The sequence below is a fragment of the Chroicocephalus ridibundus genome, chromosome 12 (assembly GCF_963924245.1).
Source record: "Chroicocephalus ridibundus chromosome 12, bChrRid1.1, whole genome shotgun sequence".
Lineage (NCBI taxonomy): Eukaryota > Metazoa > Chordata > Aves > Charadriiformes > Laridae > Chroicocephalus > Chroicocephalus ridibundus.
In genome coordinates, this window is record NC_086295.1 from 16,015,421 (window position 1) to 16,029,862 (window position 14,442).

Below are 14,442 nucleotides of genomic sequence, written 5' to 3' on the forward strand. Positions count from 1 at the left end.
GAAGGGAGAGGATGACAAATTGGCTTCAGAGCATGGCAGCAACGAGCACTGTCAGGGGTTCATGCACTGACCTTTATCTAAACAGAACTGTATGTAACAGATAAGAATATTTAACAATAATTAATGTCACATCAGCGCAGAGAACAAAATGACTACATCAAACAGGCAAGAAATCTACTGCAAATTACTCAAAAGAGAAATGTCAGCTTCTTCGTATGTGCAGCCTGCCTTGTGCTGATGGTGCTGGAATTAGACGGGAGGGTAGGCGAGTAAAGGAGCTATTAAAAATGATTTAGGGACTGGATAATATATACATAAATGAGTGAGAGAGGCAGAATCAGGCAGAACAACGGTAGGTCTGCTGGACCGGAGTCGTGTGAAATCAAAGACTAAACTGAGCTGATAATTGAGTGTGGGGATAAATGTGTATAAACCAGTTATCTCCACTACTGAAGTTTTGACAGGTGGCTTAGGGCCTTCCCTTTCCCTTCTGTCTCCGGAGGGTCCCGGTGTGCTGGGCTTCAACAGACACCTCTTGCCCTTTTTGTGTTTGAGTTGAGTTGAGCCCCTCTCTGTGTTTCATAGATGGGAGGAACCATTGCTGGCTGGGGATCACAGAACCATAGAATGGTTTGGGTTGGAAGGAACCTTAAAGACCATCCAGTTCCAACCCCCTGCCCTGGGCAGGGACACCTCCCACCAGACCAGGTTGCTCCAAGCCTCGTCCAACCTGGCCTTGAACCCCTCCAGGGATGGGGCAGCCACAGCTTCTCTGGGCAACCTGGGCCAGGGGCTCACCACCCTCACAGCAAAGAATTTCTTCCTGATATCTAATCCAAATCTACCCTCTTTCAGTTTGAAACCATTACCCCTTGTCCTATCATGACACTCCCTGATCCAGAGTCCCTCCCCATCTTTCCTGTAGGCCCCCTTTAGGCCCCCTGGAAGGATTTATAAGGTCTCCGCGGAGCCTTCTCTTCTCCAGGCTGAACAACCCCAACTCTCTCAGCCTGTCCTCACAGCAGAGGGGCTCCAGCCCTCAGATCATCTTCGTGGCCCCCTCTGGACCCCTTCCAACAGGTCCATGTCCTCCTTGTGGTGAGGACTCCAGAGCTGCACGCAGTACTCCAGGCAGCGTCTCATCAGAGAGGAGTAGAGGGGCAGAATCACCCCACTACTATGTTGAGGTGTTTTTCATTCTCTCTCCAAGTTGGGGTTGTCCCAGCTTCCTGGGGGTTGTTCGGAGGGCAGTTGAGCTGGGGTGCTGTGGGGGTGTCCGGAGGCTGCCGTGGGTCTCTGCTCCCTCCAGCCGCCAGCAGTGTCAGTGCTGGACAAGTGATGACGAGCGAAGCGATGGGAGCTCCAAGGGGATGCCTGTCTTCATGCCGCAGACTGGGATCAGCCTGCAGTCCCTAATCTAATTTTAAAACAAACGATGGTCCGTGGATGTCCATTCACCAGGGGTGGATTTCATCAGTCCAGATGACAGCAAAAGCTGAGTGAGGAGTTAACCCCCTCCTGATCAACCTCCTGCTGTGGTGCTGTGGAGCATCTCCTGGCCCTGCAGCTCCAGGCCTGGGGTGGACCTTTGTCGGAGCGGTTTGTGTCCCTCTGCCTGGGGGTGACTGCCTGCAAAACCCCCCAGGGCTTGGGAAATGCACGTGCCTGATGCCATTATCAGTCACGGTGTGTAGATAGGGCATGACATCTTGAAGACCTTTCATCGAGCAATTTGGTTTGGAGCCTGGTAAAACCCTGGGGCAGGGAGATGATGCTTGAGCCACCCCCGGTGACACCCCACCTTGCTCCCGGCGGAAACCCTGTGGGCCCAGCCCTTACACTGGGAAAGTCTCATTTTTTTCGGGGAGGGTGCTGGGAAGCTGCTATTCCTCAGAAATCTAGCAGCAGGTGATGGGAGACGATCCCGGAGCTGAGCACGGGATTGACACCTTGCTGCGCTTTTTGTATTGCTGGCTGCAGACGCTGAGCTCGTCGAGGTGTGATCTGCCCTCCCTGGCTGAACCGGGCTGTGCCACCACCCGCCAGCCACGTCGGTGCCCCTCCGGGACGGTTCAGAGCTCTCTGACCTCAGCACAAACAGTCGCTGTGATTCACTCAACCCAAACTTCGGGAGGTTATTCAGAAAAATGCACAAATCTAGTAAAAAGCCCAGCCCCAGACATGATGCGTTTCAGTCACTCTTGGCTTCATTCCTCTAAAGCCAGTGGTGATGTAAGGGAAAAAACACCTGGTTTTATTCTAAAAGGGCCCTTGTGCGCATCCTAATACATTATTTTCTAAACATAAATTTAATGTGTCCGCATGACCAGCTGTGGGGAGTGTTGTTAGCCTCAGTTCGTAGAGGTGAGGTTGAGGCACAGAGCTGGAGCCCAAGGTCACGAAGGGAGGCTGGGAAAGAGCCGGGAACCTCTCCTGAATCTCTTGAATTTCTGGCTGGTACCTTAAAGGCCAGTCCCGTCTGCAGCGCCTCGCCCACCCCGCAGTCCTGCTGGCCACCGGTTAGTTTTGTTGTCAGCGTTTTCCTGGCGGGAGAAGGCAGCAAGGTGCCTCCAGATTAGCAAGGTTGTGAAAAATAGCTTTCCAACTGGCCTGGTGACCTTTTGACAGCGGGAGAGAATTTAAAGGCAGAAGCTGATGGAGATGTTGTGATTTAAAATTAGAAATGACGGGGAGCTGTGGCTTTGCCCCTTGAAGTGGAAGGGGAAAACTGACCTGTCCCTGACCCCATCCTGGGACACGGGTTTGGGTTTCACTTCTCCATTACAGAAGATGCTGTGGGCTCCTCGCCTAGGGCCAGAGTGGGACATGGTGAGAGAGGGAAGGGGAGCGGAGCCGCCTCCCAGCTGGCAGCAGCTCCGTCCGAGAGCCTCTGTGCAAAGTTCGGCTCCACCGGTTGCGTCAGCGAAAGCCTCTGGTCCGCTCAGGTGCTGAACAAACCCAGCCCAGGCTTGGATGAGCTGATAAGTTCCAATTAGAGGATCTGGATATTGATTCATTGGTGAGAAAATAGGACATTAAAGGATCACTGGAAGGCTGAAGCCAAACAGGCGTGTTGCTTAAAATGAAGGGCCGTGAATTTGCATCAGATTGTAAGAGCAGGGCTCTGACAACAACGGGCAACTAATTCATGTGCATCAGGTAAATGGAGGTGCCCCATTGTTAGAAAAATAGGCATTTTTAAATCCAGAGCGTTACTGATAATATCTAGAAAGGCACAAAGGGTAGAAATCTCTGCTCTGACTCAAGTTTCAGGCATGTCTCTTTTCAGGAGGAAGATACAGACGTGTCACACCAACCAAGCAGATAGGGCAGGAGCCTGGGGATGCTCCGACTCCACCTTTGTCTTGAAGTCAAATGGTTTGGTTTCTCCAGGCTTCCTGACAGTCTCTCCTAGCCCTCGGGTGGCCCTCTCGCCAGGGAGGGCCGACACTGCCATGGGGCAGAAGGGAGACTGGAGCACACGCAGGTCTGAGCTCCCAGCCCACATGGAAAGCCCATGCTGGAGAAGATCTCAGCATGGAGGGACACGCATTGTGAATCTTATTTTGGGCTTCTTCAGGTAGAAAAGCTTCAGTGGTGCAAGCTGTTTTGGGAAGGCTTGAGCTGACTGAGCTGCCCTAAATCCCGTGAAGACTTTCCGGCAGTTCAGAAGGTCTCCTTTCCCTTATAACGAGTGGCATAACCCATCCGCAGAGCTCTCCTTGCTCTTCCTTGGTTCTGCTCCCTGCAGAATGTCAACTGAAACCCTCGATATTAACTTAACAAAAGTGTTTCATCCCTTTGTTCCTCATGGTGCTGGAGCGTGGAAAAAGGGGCTGGGCGACCTGAGGGAAAACAGAAACCCGCTCCCACCCAGCTCAGTTCTCAGGGCAAACTTCAGCGTCTTGAGGTCACTTCCATCCTGGTACAGGGTGGTCTCACCTGCAAGCATCAAACCCAGCTGGGTTTGTGTTATCCAGGATGGCCAGGGGAGGCAAAGTGATACCCAGAGAGGAAGAAGCAGGAGCAGCAGGTGCAGCCCAACCATCTCTGTGTCACGCAAAGGCAGTGGCCGCGCTGCCGCGCCTCCGCTCGCCCATCCGCTGCGCCCACGCCAGCCCTGCCCCACGTTTTGCAGGGACTGATGCCGTGCTCCAGCACATGATGCTGAAATTACCTTCTCTCGCTTCTCTGGAGATGTTCAAAACCCGCCTGGATGCATTCCTGTCCAGCCTGCTCTGGGTGACCCTGCCTTGGCAGGGGGTTGGGCTACGTGATCTCCAGAGGGCCCTTCCAACCCCTGGCAGTCTGTGATTCCTTTCAAACCACTTGGCAAAGACGCCATTTCTTCTCTCCCATTTCAAAAGAAAATTTTTCTGAGAAGTTTGAGGAAACAAAGGAAGAAAGAAACCAAAGAGAAAAGGAGTTTTCGAGTTGCACCATCTGATTCTTGCTGAGACGTGCTGCTGGTGTCAACCTTTTTTATGTGCATCTGGAGCTGGTGCCATTTCACACCTGCTCCACGCTTGTTTTTAAATGACACATAATTATGATAGGCAGTGTAAAGATGAAGCTTCATCCCCAATTAAATTGCATTTTCTGTCTTTTCATTTCCTGCCCCAGTTGAGGAGGAAACCCCCGGAGAGCAAGATCTTTAAGTTTAATGAAGTAGGAGGTGCCTGCAAAATTAAAGGTGATCTTGTTTATTAGAAGAAAATCGGTGCTGATATATAGCGTTTCCAGGATGTTGTGCTGCTGTGTGATGCCCCGGGGAGCGTTTCAGGTTACTGGAAATGCCGATGTAAGAATCTCAGGTCATCAAACGAGAGAGCATCCAGTCTGTGATAGCTGCTGTTCGGAAACGTGCGTATCCCCACCGCAGCCCTGAGCTGGTCCCTCTTTACTCCTTCTGGAGTCCCCGATGGATCCCAAAGCCAGTGCCAACACAGCGGCTTGCCTGTGGCAGGCGGCCGTGGGGACAATGAGGGGCAGCCCCAGTCCCGTGGGTACATCCCTGCGGGGGGGCAAGAAGGGCATGTCTCCTCTTCTGTACAAAAATATGGAAAAAACCCCAGAAGAGACTTTCTGTTTGCAGGTCTTCTGATCTCAGCAGTTAGCAACTGGGACAGAACTGGGGCTTTGGGGACATTGGAAGATTTTTTCGTCGGGGTCTTCACCCCCACGCGAGGTGGTGGGGTGCTGGGGTGACGTTCGCTGTGCCCTGAGCCCCATGGGACTGGGAGCACCGTGGGACAACCCCACTGCTCCGCTGGGCAAGTGCCCTGTGCTGCTTCATCAAAATTCAGCCCACTGTGGTGAGTCCCCTGCCCTGAGGACGAGTCTTGGGTTTTTAAGAGTCTATGATACATCTTAGTCACTATCTACACTATTTCATCCTTTATTCCTTCCCCCAACTTCCATCCCCCATCCAGCCCCCGTGATTTATTACCCTTCAGTGCGTTTCGCTTTTTGTTGGAGAATTTATATTTAATTTTTATGCCCGTTATCATTCAGGGAGAGAAGGGAAATGCTTTGGGAGCCCAGAGTGAAAATAAACCAGCACATTTTAGTGCAGTTACTTTGTTTGAAAGATGCTGTATTTTGGCAGGGTACTTCCTCCTCCTCTTTTGCATCGTGAGTTGAAGTGGTTCTAGAAAAATCGCGGGATGGTGCAGGGCACTGATTGACTCCAGCCTTGCGGGGGCTGGACTCTGCTGCTCCTGCTGCCTGAATTCGTTAGGACTCAGGCAGTGAAGAGGAACTTGGTATAAGAGCAGGACAATTTGGTCTTTCCTGTAGCTGTACGTTTGGGGAAGGAGGGATTATGCAGCAGCAGAGGTGTGCTTCCATTTCTTAGCTTCTAGTGGTGAGGTTTTTCTTCGCCGCCTCCTGTACAGCTTCCACTTTGGGTTATCAGGCAACTATTAGACCTCATACGGGTCTAACATAGCATCCTAAAGCACTCAAAGGAGATGCGGTAATTTGGCCCTTGGTCTCAAAGAGGTGTACAGCGGAGCCAAGAGCAGAACTCGGAGCTTCTGATGTTCTTTGATGCCCCATGTCCCTCTGCCCCTCATACTTCCCCTCCCCTCGTGCACTTTTGGGTCGTTCTTAGCAGGAGAAGGCGTTGGGAATAAGATAAGCACTTTTGCCTCAGTCAAGGCATCGGGGTGAGTTTGGGAGGAGGATGGGGAAGGCATTCAGAACTTCATCCAGATCGCAGGTAAAATCTCTTTTCCTCCTTCCTCGCTGGGATTTGCTTCTGTATTTCTCAAATAATAAAATCTCGAATAAAAAAGATGCATTTCAGAACATCTTGCGGTGTAGCCAACGCTTGTGGATAAATTCTTTTGTTTGCCTATCTTGTACCTGTTCCTGGAAAAAGCAAAGAGGTTCAGGGGATTGTTGTCAGCTAAAAAAAAGCCCACCCGTCCACCCCCCCCAAAACCCCAGAAAGCTTAATTAAAATGTTGGAATTAATATCGGAAGTTACCCTGTGAAATGTGCCCAGGGAGGTGGTTGAGTCACCATCCCTGGAGGTATTTAAAAGCCGGGCAGACGTGGTGCTGAGGGACATGGTTTAGTGGTGGTTTTGGCAGCGTTAGGTTGATGGTTGGACTCGATGATCTGAAAGGTCCCTTCCAACCCAGACAATTCTGTGATTCTGCGATCTGCCCCGTTCTGTCCAAGCAATGTCAAAGCAGGGACCTGCAGGGCTCCAGCAGGTATGTTTGGAGCAGGCCATGAGCCGTTTGCTTTCCCACAGCCCTCATGTCTCTGAGAGTTTTGGTGCTCAGGGCTCTGCTCAGACCTGGTTTAGCCTCAGGTTTCTCTTACTCTCTCCTCTTTCCTCCATCTCTCCTGCATGAAGGCCCCCTCTCAGAGCGTTGCTGCACTCATCGTGGGTTCCAGCACTCTGTATGTTCAGTTGATCTTCTGAGAGGTGCTACCAGATCTCTGGAGAGGCCCAATGAACTTGAATGACGGGTCCATTGAAATGGAGGGGAACGGAGGAAACGGCACTGGGAAGTTTGTGTCTTGAATGCTTTGTTGGGTTCTTGGATGATGGGAAACGTGGCCATGTGGCAGCATCCCCTGCTTGTAGCTTTTGGCACTGTGGTGGCTTTTTCATGCAGAGCTTTGAACCCCTGTGCAGGAGGGATGATCCCTGTGGTGCACTTCCGGAGCATGCAGAGGCTTCTGCTGCAAAATCCAGCGTGTCATCTCAGATCAGCTCGTTAGATATGTGGGACCTCGTTGTTGGTTGAAGCCCAGTGGTTCATTCCTCTGTCTCTTTAGCGCTTTCTCTGTTTTAATTAAAAAGCTTCATTCCAGTTTGACCTTTTGCAATGCTGTGGTGTAATTGAGACTGACGTGAGCCTTTAATTCCGGAGGGTCTATGGTTCACCCTCACGTTTATGGTGAGTGGCAGGAGCCCTCACTGCCCCTCCTGCCCTCCGGTGGGATCAGGCAGCCCACGTATCTGAGTGTTTCACAGAGCAGGGTGGAAAAAGTGTTGGTCTTTCAATAAAGCCATGGCTTACTTAGGAAACGTTGTTCTCGAGGCAGGAGGTGGGAATCATCACCAGTTTGAGGAGGGTGGAGAAAGCAGAGCAGGAATCTCCTAGTGATTTATTGCCTTTGTTGTAGATCATTGCTAGCCCAAGCAGGCTGATTGGAAGGAATGGGTTTAAATCACTGAGTCCCGTTGATGGCTTAGGCACTGGAATGGGAGCATGGAGACCTGGATCCAGTTCCATCAGCTCTGGACTGTGTGTAGGCCGTGAGTTCGCAGGTGCAATCCTTGTCCCAGGGCTGGAGAGCGCTGAGCATGGAGATCTTGCCCCATCCCGTCCATTCAACCCCAGTTCTTTGCCCGCGGCGCTGGGATTCGGGGAGGAGTAGTGTGTGTTTGCTTGTAGAGGAGTGAGGATTTGATGGGACCTAGATCCCACCTCTGAAGCATTAAGCCGGTTCTTACGGGGCGAGCAGCCATGCCCTGCAGCCTTCCCTGCGAGGAGCATTGCCCGCCAGCTGGACTGTGCCGACGCTGCTGCCCAGGACTCTTGTGTGTTCCCCAGCATAAAAATGCAATAAAAAGTCCTGCAGTGCTAACTTCTGAATTGGAACATCCCGGTTGCGTTCCTACTTGGCAGGTCTCTCAAGGTGACACATCAGGGCACTGCGTACAGTCCAGCCAGGCATCTCAGCCCACGGCAGGGAATGGAAAGCACCTTAACTTAACGTTCCAGGAGGTATCCTGGAAGCTGGGGGGGACCCAGAGGAGCTGATTTATAGCAGAACATTTCAATTCTATCGACAAAATGTTTCAATTCAAGTCAGCCTGGCCCAAAGCAAAATCTTCACAGGCCGCCCAGGGAAGTGGTGGAATCGCCAGCCCTGGAGGTATTTAAAGGGTGTTTTGAAGTCGGGTTGACGTGGTGCTTAGCGACATGGTTTAGTGGTGGTTTTGTCAGTGTTGGGTTGGTGGTTGGACTCGATGATCTGATCCAACCTAAATGATTCTATGATCTTCAGTTTCAAAACGCATTTTCAAAACAGGAAAAAAAGCCCAAAAAAACACACACATGAAAAAGTTTCTGCTTTACTGTGGGATATTTCAGTTTGAAGAAACTGTTTTCCCTGAACAAATCCCGGCCACTGTGACCAAAAATTCCTGCCCACCTCTATCCACCAGTTACCTCATTCTCGGCAATATTAACATCGCGTCGCTGTTCTTGGGGGGGTTTCTCGCACGCGAGCCAATCTGAGCCACCTCCCCAGCCGCTATCCTGACTCCTCGGCCCCGCCAACACAACCGGCTCCGTCTGCTCCGCTCCCAGCTCCTGGCTAAGCCGCTCAGAGCCTTAGCTCGGAAAGTCCTGGGGCTGATCCTTGCAGACAACCCGCCAGCGGCTTTTCGTCCCAACGCAGCGTACCCCGCTCTGCTGGGGGTTAGAAAGTACTGGATTATCTGCTTACCCCAACTGGGAAAAAAACCCCTCTGTGTCCTGATTCTTGCAGGGTGAAGCTGAGACCGTAGAGGGGTGCTGCGCCTGCTCCCAGACCGGTGACGGGAAGGACTGACAGAGCCCAAGCGCCCACAGTCCCGGTAAGTAACTGTGTCTGGAGGTACCTTTAGATGGGATGAGCGACGCGAGAGATCCCCGCGGTTCGGCTGTGTGAGGCGGGACTCGGGACAGCAAGGACATATTGCTTCGGATGCTGAATCGTATGAGCGGGCTTCATTGTGGATTCAGGCTGAAGGTTTTCTCTCTTGGAGCCTGCTGAAAGCGGCCGCGTCCTGGCCTGGTGGAGGCGTTCACAGAGTCAAATGTGGATGGATGTGCTGAGAATCTGCAGTTCCTTCGTGTGCTACTGGCAGTAGAAACTGCTTTAATTGCTTTAATTACACCCTGATGGGCAGATTGTGATCGGTTTGGACGTGGTGGGGTTCAGCACATTTTCGTTTCCGATTCATTGCTTGTATTTCTTCTAAAAGCTGTGTTTGCAGTTCGTGGTGAGTGAAAGTGAATACGAGCACGACTCCTGGGTAATGTCGGGGTGGGCTCTGCCCTTGCCTTTCCCAGTGCCCACCCCAGAGCAGGAGGGTGCAGGGAGGGCCTGGGGGGAAGCGCTGGCCACGGGGGACACTGTGCCGGGGCAGACAGGCCCCTCGCAGAGCTGGTCTTCGGGGAAGGAGGGCGCCCAGAATGCGGTCAAAACCCCTTTACTGCCTCTGCACAAGCAGAGCATCCTCTTGAAAATGAACTGGGAGGAAGCACGTGCTTGATATTTCCTTGACCAACATCAATCAGGGCTGTGTTTCTTAGAGCTTTGAGCAGGACAGAGCAGTTCCCCCATCCCCAAAAGGTGCAGCAGTGTCCTCAGGCCGCAATTTTGGAAGATAACCATCTCCAAAGTGCCAACAGACACAGCACTGTCAGGACGTGCACTTTGACATCCCCCAGACCCAGCTTGGCCGGGTGGGCTGAGCTGGAAGCACCTCTTTGAAAAGAAGAGGTTTTGTGGTGGGCTGGAAGAGGGTTTGGGGATCAGCCCCAGTGACAGCGTGACCCCAAGTATTGGGAAATGCTGGTCCAGGAATCACTGCGGCTCTCAGAAACGTGCTGTGCTTCCCAAGCAAAGAAGTCAGTGAAGGCCTGAGCTGGGAGATCTCCCCGGTTTTGTGGGAGTTTTGTGGGAGTTTTGTTTCAATAAGAACAGGACTCTCTAATAATAGAACCTGGAGTTTGCTTCAGCAGAGGGTGAATGAAGATTTCAGGGCGTAATTGTACTACACACAATTCATGACACGAAGGTGGAGCGGTGTAATGTTTTTGTCAGGGGACTTTCATCTCCAGTTCGCAGACAGATGGAGAAAAGCAGGTCCTCCAGTTTCCAGTTGGGCAGAGTTTCCACTCCTGGTGTAACACATTTGTTTTAGTTGGTATCGTGGTTGGGTTCTTCCTTGGGAACTTACATGGGAGGGACAAAACATAAACGTTATTAGGTAAAAATTCTTATCATATGGGTAGGAGCTCTGCTGTTGCTTGGTGGACCCCAGGAAATACCACGTACAGTAAATAAGGATCCAAGAGTTTGACACTTCTTATCTCGTCTGGAAATCTAATCCAGGAAACTGCAAATAACAGAGGGGTAAAGATTCACCTGAACTTTCTCAAACCAAAATCAGGAGTTGAAGGAAAAAAGGAGTCTGGGTTTGCTTATGATTTCTCTAAAACCATTTTCTGCTTCTAGCATAAAATACCTTCCCTTAGTAGTAGTGAGAATATCTTGACACAAAGTAAGACTAAAAAATACTGACATACAGATATGTTAAACAAATGAGCTGGCTAAAAACCCTTTTCTGCATGAATAAGAGAACTACTCTGCCCTAATTCCATAGACCGGGACTTAACTCAGCCAATGGAATGATGGGATTCAGCAGCATTGAAGAAATACCTTCCTTTTTTAATATTCAAGACATTTTAAAAAAAGAACACTGCCAGAAGTTTTTTTTTTTAAATTTTGATTTGGCTGTTGACATATTAAACAGTGCTTTAAACTATGGAGCCTTCGTTTTGTACGGGGTATTTACTGTAAGCGAAGGAAAGGGTCTTTTATCCTGCGCGCGCAGACTGCAGGTCCTGAACTGCGGCACCTCCTTCCATCCGCCAGTTCTTCACTGTCACAGGGCTTCTGAACTCTGGAACGCTGCCGGTTGATTGTTTGCTTTTTCATTTTTCACTTCTCCCTCCAATTATTGGGAGCACACAGAATAAAGGTTGATTCCAGAGGGAGCTGTGAAACTACCTATTTCTTGGGGGAATGCAGAAAAAGCTGTGAAAATATCTGTCATTCAGGCAATTGGAAGAGATCACTGAGAGTAACTCTGGAGAACTGGGAAGGCTGATGAAAATGCCCATTATTCCAGCAATGCAGGGAAGGGCAGAAAAATACCTGTTACTGAGTCCACCCATACAGGGTTGGAAGTGTCCCGTAGTGAGAGGACACGGAGCATCCTCAGGTAGCTCAATGACAACTGGGCAGATGAAATTTTCTGTCTGCCTAGAAAAAAACCTACACTGTCGGAGCGGGCCGTCACCGTGTCTAATCACAAATAAACCCAGACCGTAATCACTTGCTCGGGTCATTTGTCAGCTCCGGCAGTTCCTGTCCTTCCAGGATTAGGATGGCACTCAGTAGCCCTTTAAGCTACAATCTGGTAGTGACCTTCTTAGCACCCCGTGGGCCAAGGAAGGAAGCGATGTAACAGGGTTCTTAATTTAGAAAAGACAACGCGGGTGAGGAGGCGGCGGCGGGTATTGGTGCCCACGCAGATGCTCCAGTTCAGGGCTGCGTGTCCGGTAGCGGGGGGGCGTGATGTGAACGGTGCATCCACAGCATTCGTGATCAAGTCTGAAAAAGCCTAATTGCGGGACCGAGTTACCCTCGGTCCTTCGTGCCAGGCGCAGACTCGCTTTGCCCTTTGTGGCTTGTTTTCTCTTTTTTTTTTTTTATTTATCATTTTCATTCCTCTGTAGGCGATTAGATGGCAGGATTTCTGCAGCGGGGATTCTGATGTGTGCATGCAAACGTTCTTTATTTCTCTGCGTACTTTGGCAAGCACGTGCTGGGAAGATTATTGAATGCAATTATCTCATCAGCAACATCCCTCCCCAGCGCAGGGATTGCAGTGGAGGGACGGGTGAAGATGAAGTGTCAGGTGGTCCGGAGCAGGGTGAGCTGTGTTGGGCTTCCTGAGCCCTGTCACCGGCCCCAGGTGTTTCTCACCACGGACAGGCTTCTCTCGCAAGGGTGCAGTAAACTGCAGTTGTCCCCAGTGGCTCGTGTGTTTATGAAAACCTCAAAGGAAGGGAGAAGAAACCCAAATAACTGATGCTACCCTCAGACAATTCCCACTGTACGTGGTTTTGTTTAGCAGTAAAAGGCAGGAGAGGCTTCAGACCTGTCACCACTGTCTCTCTGCAGCTGGAGCGCTGGATGGGCGTGCTGTCACCTGCAGCCTGCTTTGGCCGTTGTTTGTGATGCAAACTGTTGAGTTGAAATAGACCACTCTGAGGGTGGTGAGCCCCTGGCCCAGGTTGCCCAGAGAAGCTGTGGCTGCCCCATCCCTGGAGGGGTTCAAGGCCAGGTTGGATGGGGCTTGGAGCAGCCTGGTCTGGTGGGAGGTGTCCCTGCCCAGGGCAGGGGGTGGAACTGGATGTTCTTTAAGGTTCCTTCCAACCCAAACCATTCTATGATTCTATGAAAATACAAAAAGAAAGAGGCCCCTTCTTGGCAAACTAAGAAGTGAGGGAAGGAAGAGTGGTTAAAAAGCTGCCTGGAAAGTGCACCCAGGGTCTGTCACACCCATGCTGTCTCTTTCTAGACCCAGCGACCCCAAGCTGTCCCCAGAAAATGAAAGGGGACCATGAGGATAGGCAGATTCAAGTGTGCACGTTCCCGGTGTGCTCTGGAAATGGGAGCCTTCTGGCCACCCAAGAGGATAACCCTATCTTGACCCTTTCTACCGAAGTCTTGGGAATCCTGTAGGCTCAGTGTGGTGAGGTCCCCTATGAAATAAGGCCACAACCCTTGTCTCGAGAGGCAGAGCTGATGTGTCTGCGAACTGTGGATGAGGAGGAGGGTTGTCCGGGCTGTGGAGGACACAAACAGAAATTCCCTCAAAAGCTAATGCTCCCCAATCCTTATCTCCAGTAAATAAATGCAAAGACCCAGTTAAAAATCCTAAGTAGACTCTCTGGAAGGATTGCCCAGGTGTCTGTGCAGGAAATCAACTAACGGTATGTGTGATATTTGTAAGCAGTTGACTGGAGGATGTTCCCCGGCAGCTGGTTCATCTGGAACAGGTTTTGTCTTGAGTAGGTTTGGGCTTACCTGGCAAGAGCGGGCTGTGGAGCCCATCTGGTAAATGCAAGGTGAGAGGAGAGCTCTCCTCATGCAGAGGCCCTGGTCCATGACCACTCTCTGCAAGGAAGAGAAGTTTTGGGCTAGAAGAGTCATGTTCGTGGCACTGAAGTTTGTTGTAAAAGCAGAGCATGTGAAAGCAGAGCATGTCAGGGGTTGTTTTGATTGAAGATGATCACGAGTCATTTAGCAGTTGCAAGCTCTAGGAGTGCCGTTTGCAGGCTCAGATCTTGGTCTGCAGGCTCAGACCCTGGTGTCGGCCACCTCCAAAGTTCTCTATGACAGAGCCATCCCCTCCCTTTGCCCTCACATGCATTCTACCTATGCAGAGCTGAGCTTAGCTGGCTTTGAGTGGGAACTCAAGCAGTTCCGATAAAGGATCAAGTTTTCTAGGGAGAGCCAAATCCTGATATGCCAACTTGCCATTCATAGAATCATAGAATTGTCAGGGTTGGAAGGGATCTTAAAGATCATCTAGTTCCAACTGCCCTGCCATGGGCAGGGACATCTCCCACTAGATCCGGTTGCTCAGAGCCCCATCCAGCCTGGCCTTAAAAACTTCCAGGGATGGGGCTTCCACCACCTCTCTGGGTAACCTGTTCCAGTGTCTCACCACCTTCATGGTGAAGAACTTCTTCCTAACATCCAGTCTGAATCGTCCCATCTCTAGTTTTAATCCATTCCCACTAGTCCTACCATTACCCGACATCCTAAAAAGTCCCTCCCCAGCTTTCCTGTAGGCCCCCTTAAGATACTGGTAGGCTACAATAAGGTCCCCTCGGAGCCTTCTTTTCTCCAGGCTGAACAACCCCAACTCCCTCAGTCTGTGCTCATAGGAGAGGTGCTCCAGCCCTCTGATCGTCCTCATGGCCGTTCTCTGGACGTGTTCCAGCACGTCCATATCTCTCTTGTAGTAGAGGCTCCAGAACTGGACGCAGCACTCCAGGTAGGGTATCACGACAGTGGAGTAGAGGGGGAGAATCACCTCCCTCGACCTGCTGGCCACGC

The 14,442-nt window shown here is 51.1% G+C and overlaps 1 protein-coding gene across 2 annotated transcripts in view; it reads left to right on the forward strand.

Annotated features, from left to right (window-relative positions):
- Positions 1-14,442, forward strand: part of RALY (RALY heterogeneous nuclear ribonucleoprotein) — a 142,644-nt gene that overhangs the window by 42,472 nt on the left and 85,730 nt on the right. For both annotated transcript variants that reach the window (XM_063349970.1, XM_063349971.1), the window contains exon 2: positions 9,025-9,112. The gene's annotated coding sequence lies outside the window, so the exon portion shown is untranslated. The remainder of the gene's footprint in view (positions 1-9,024; positions 9,113-14,442) is intronic.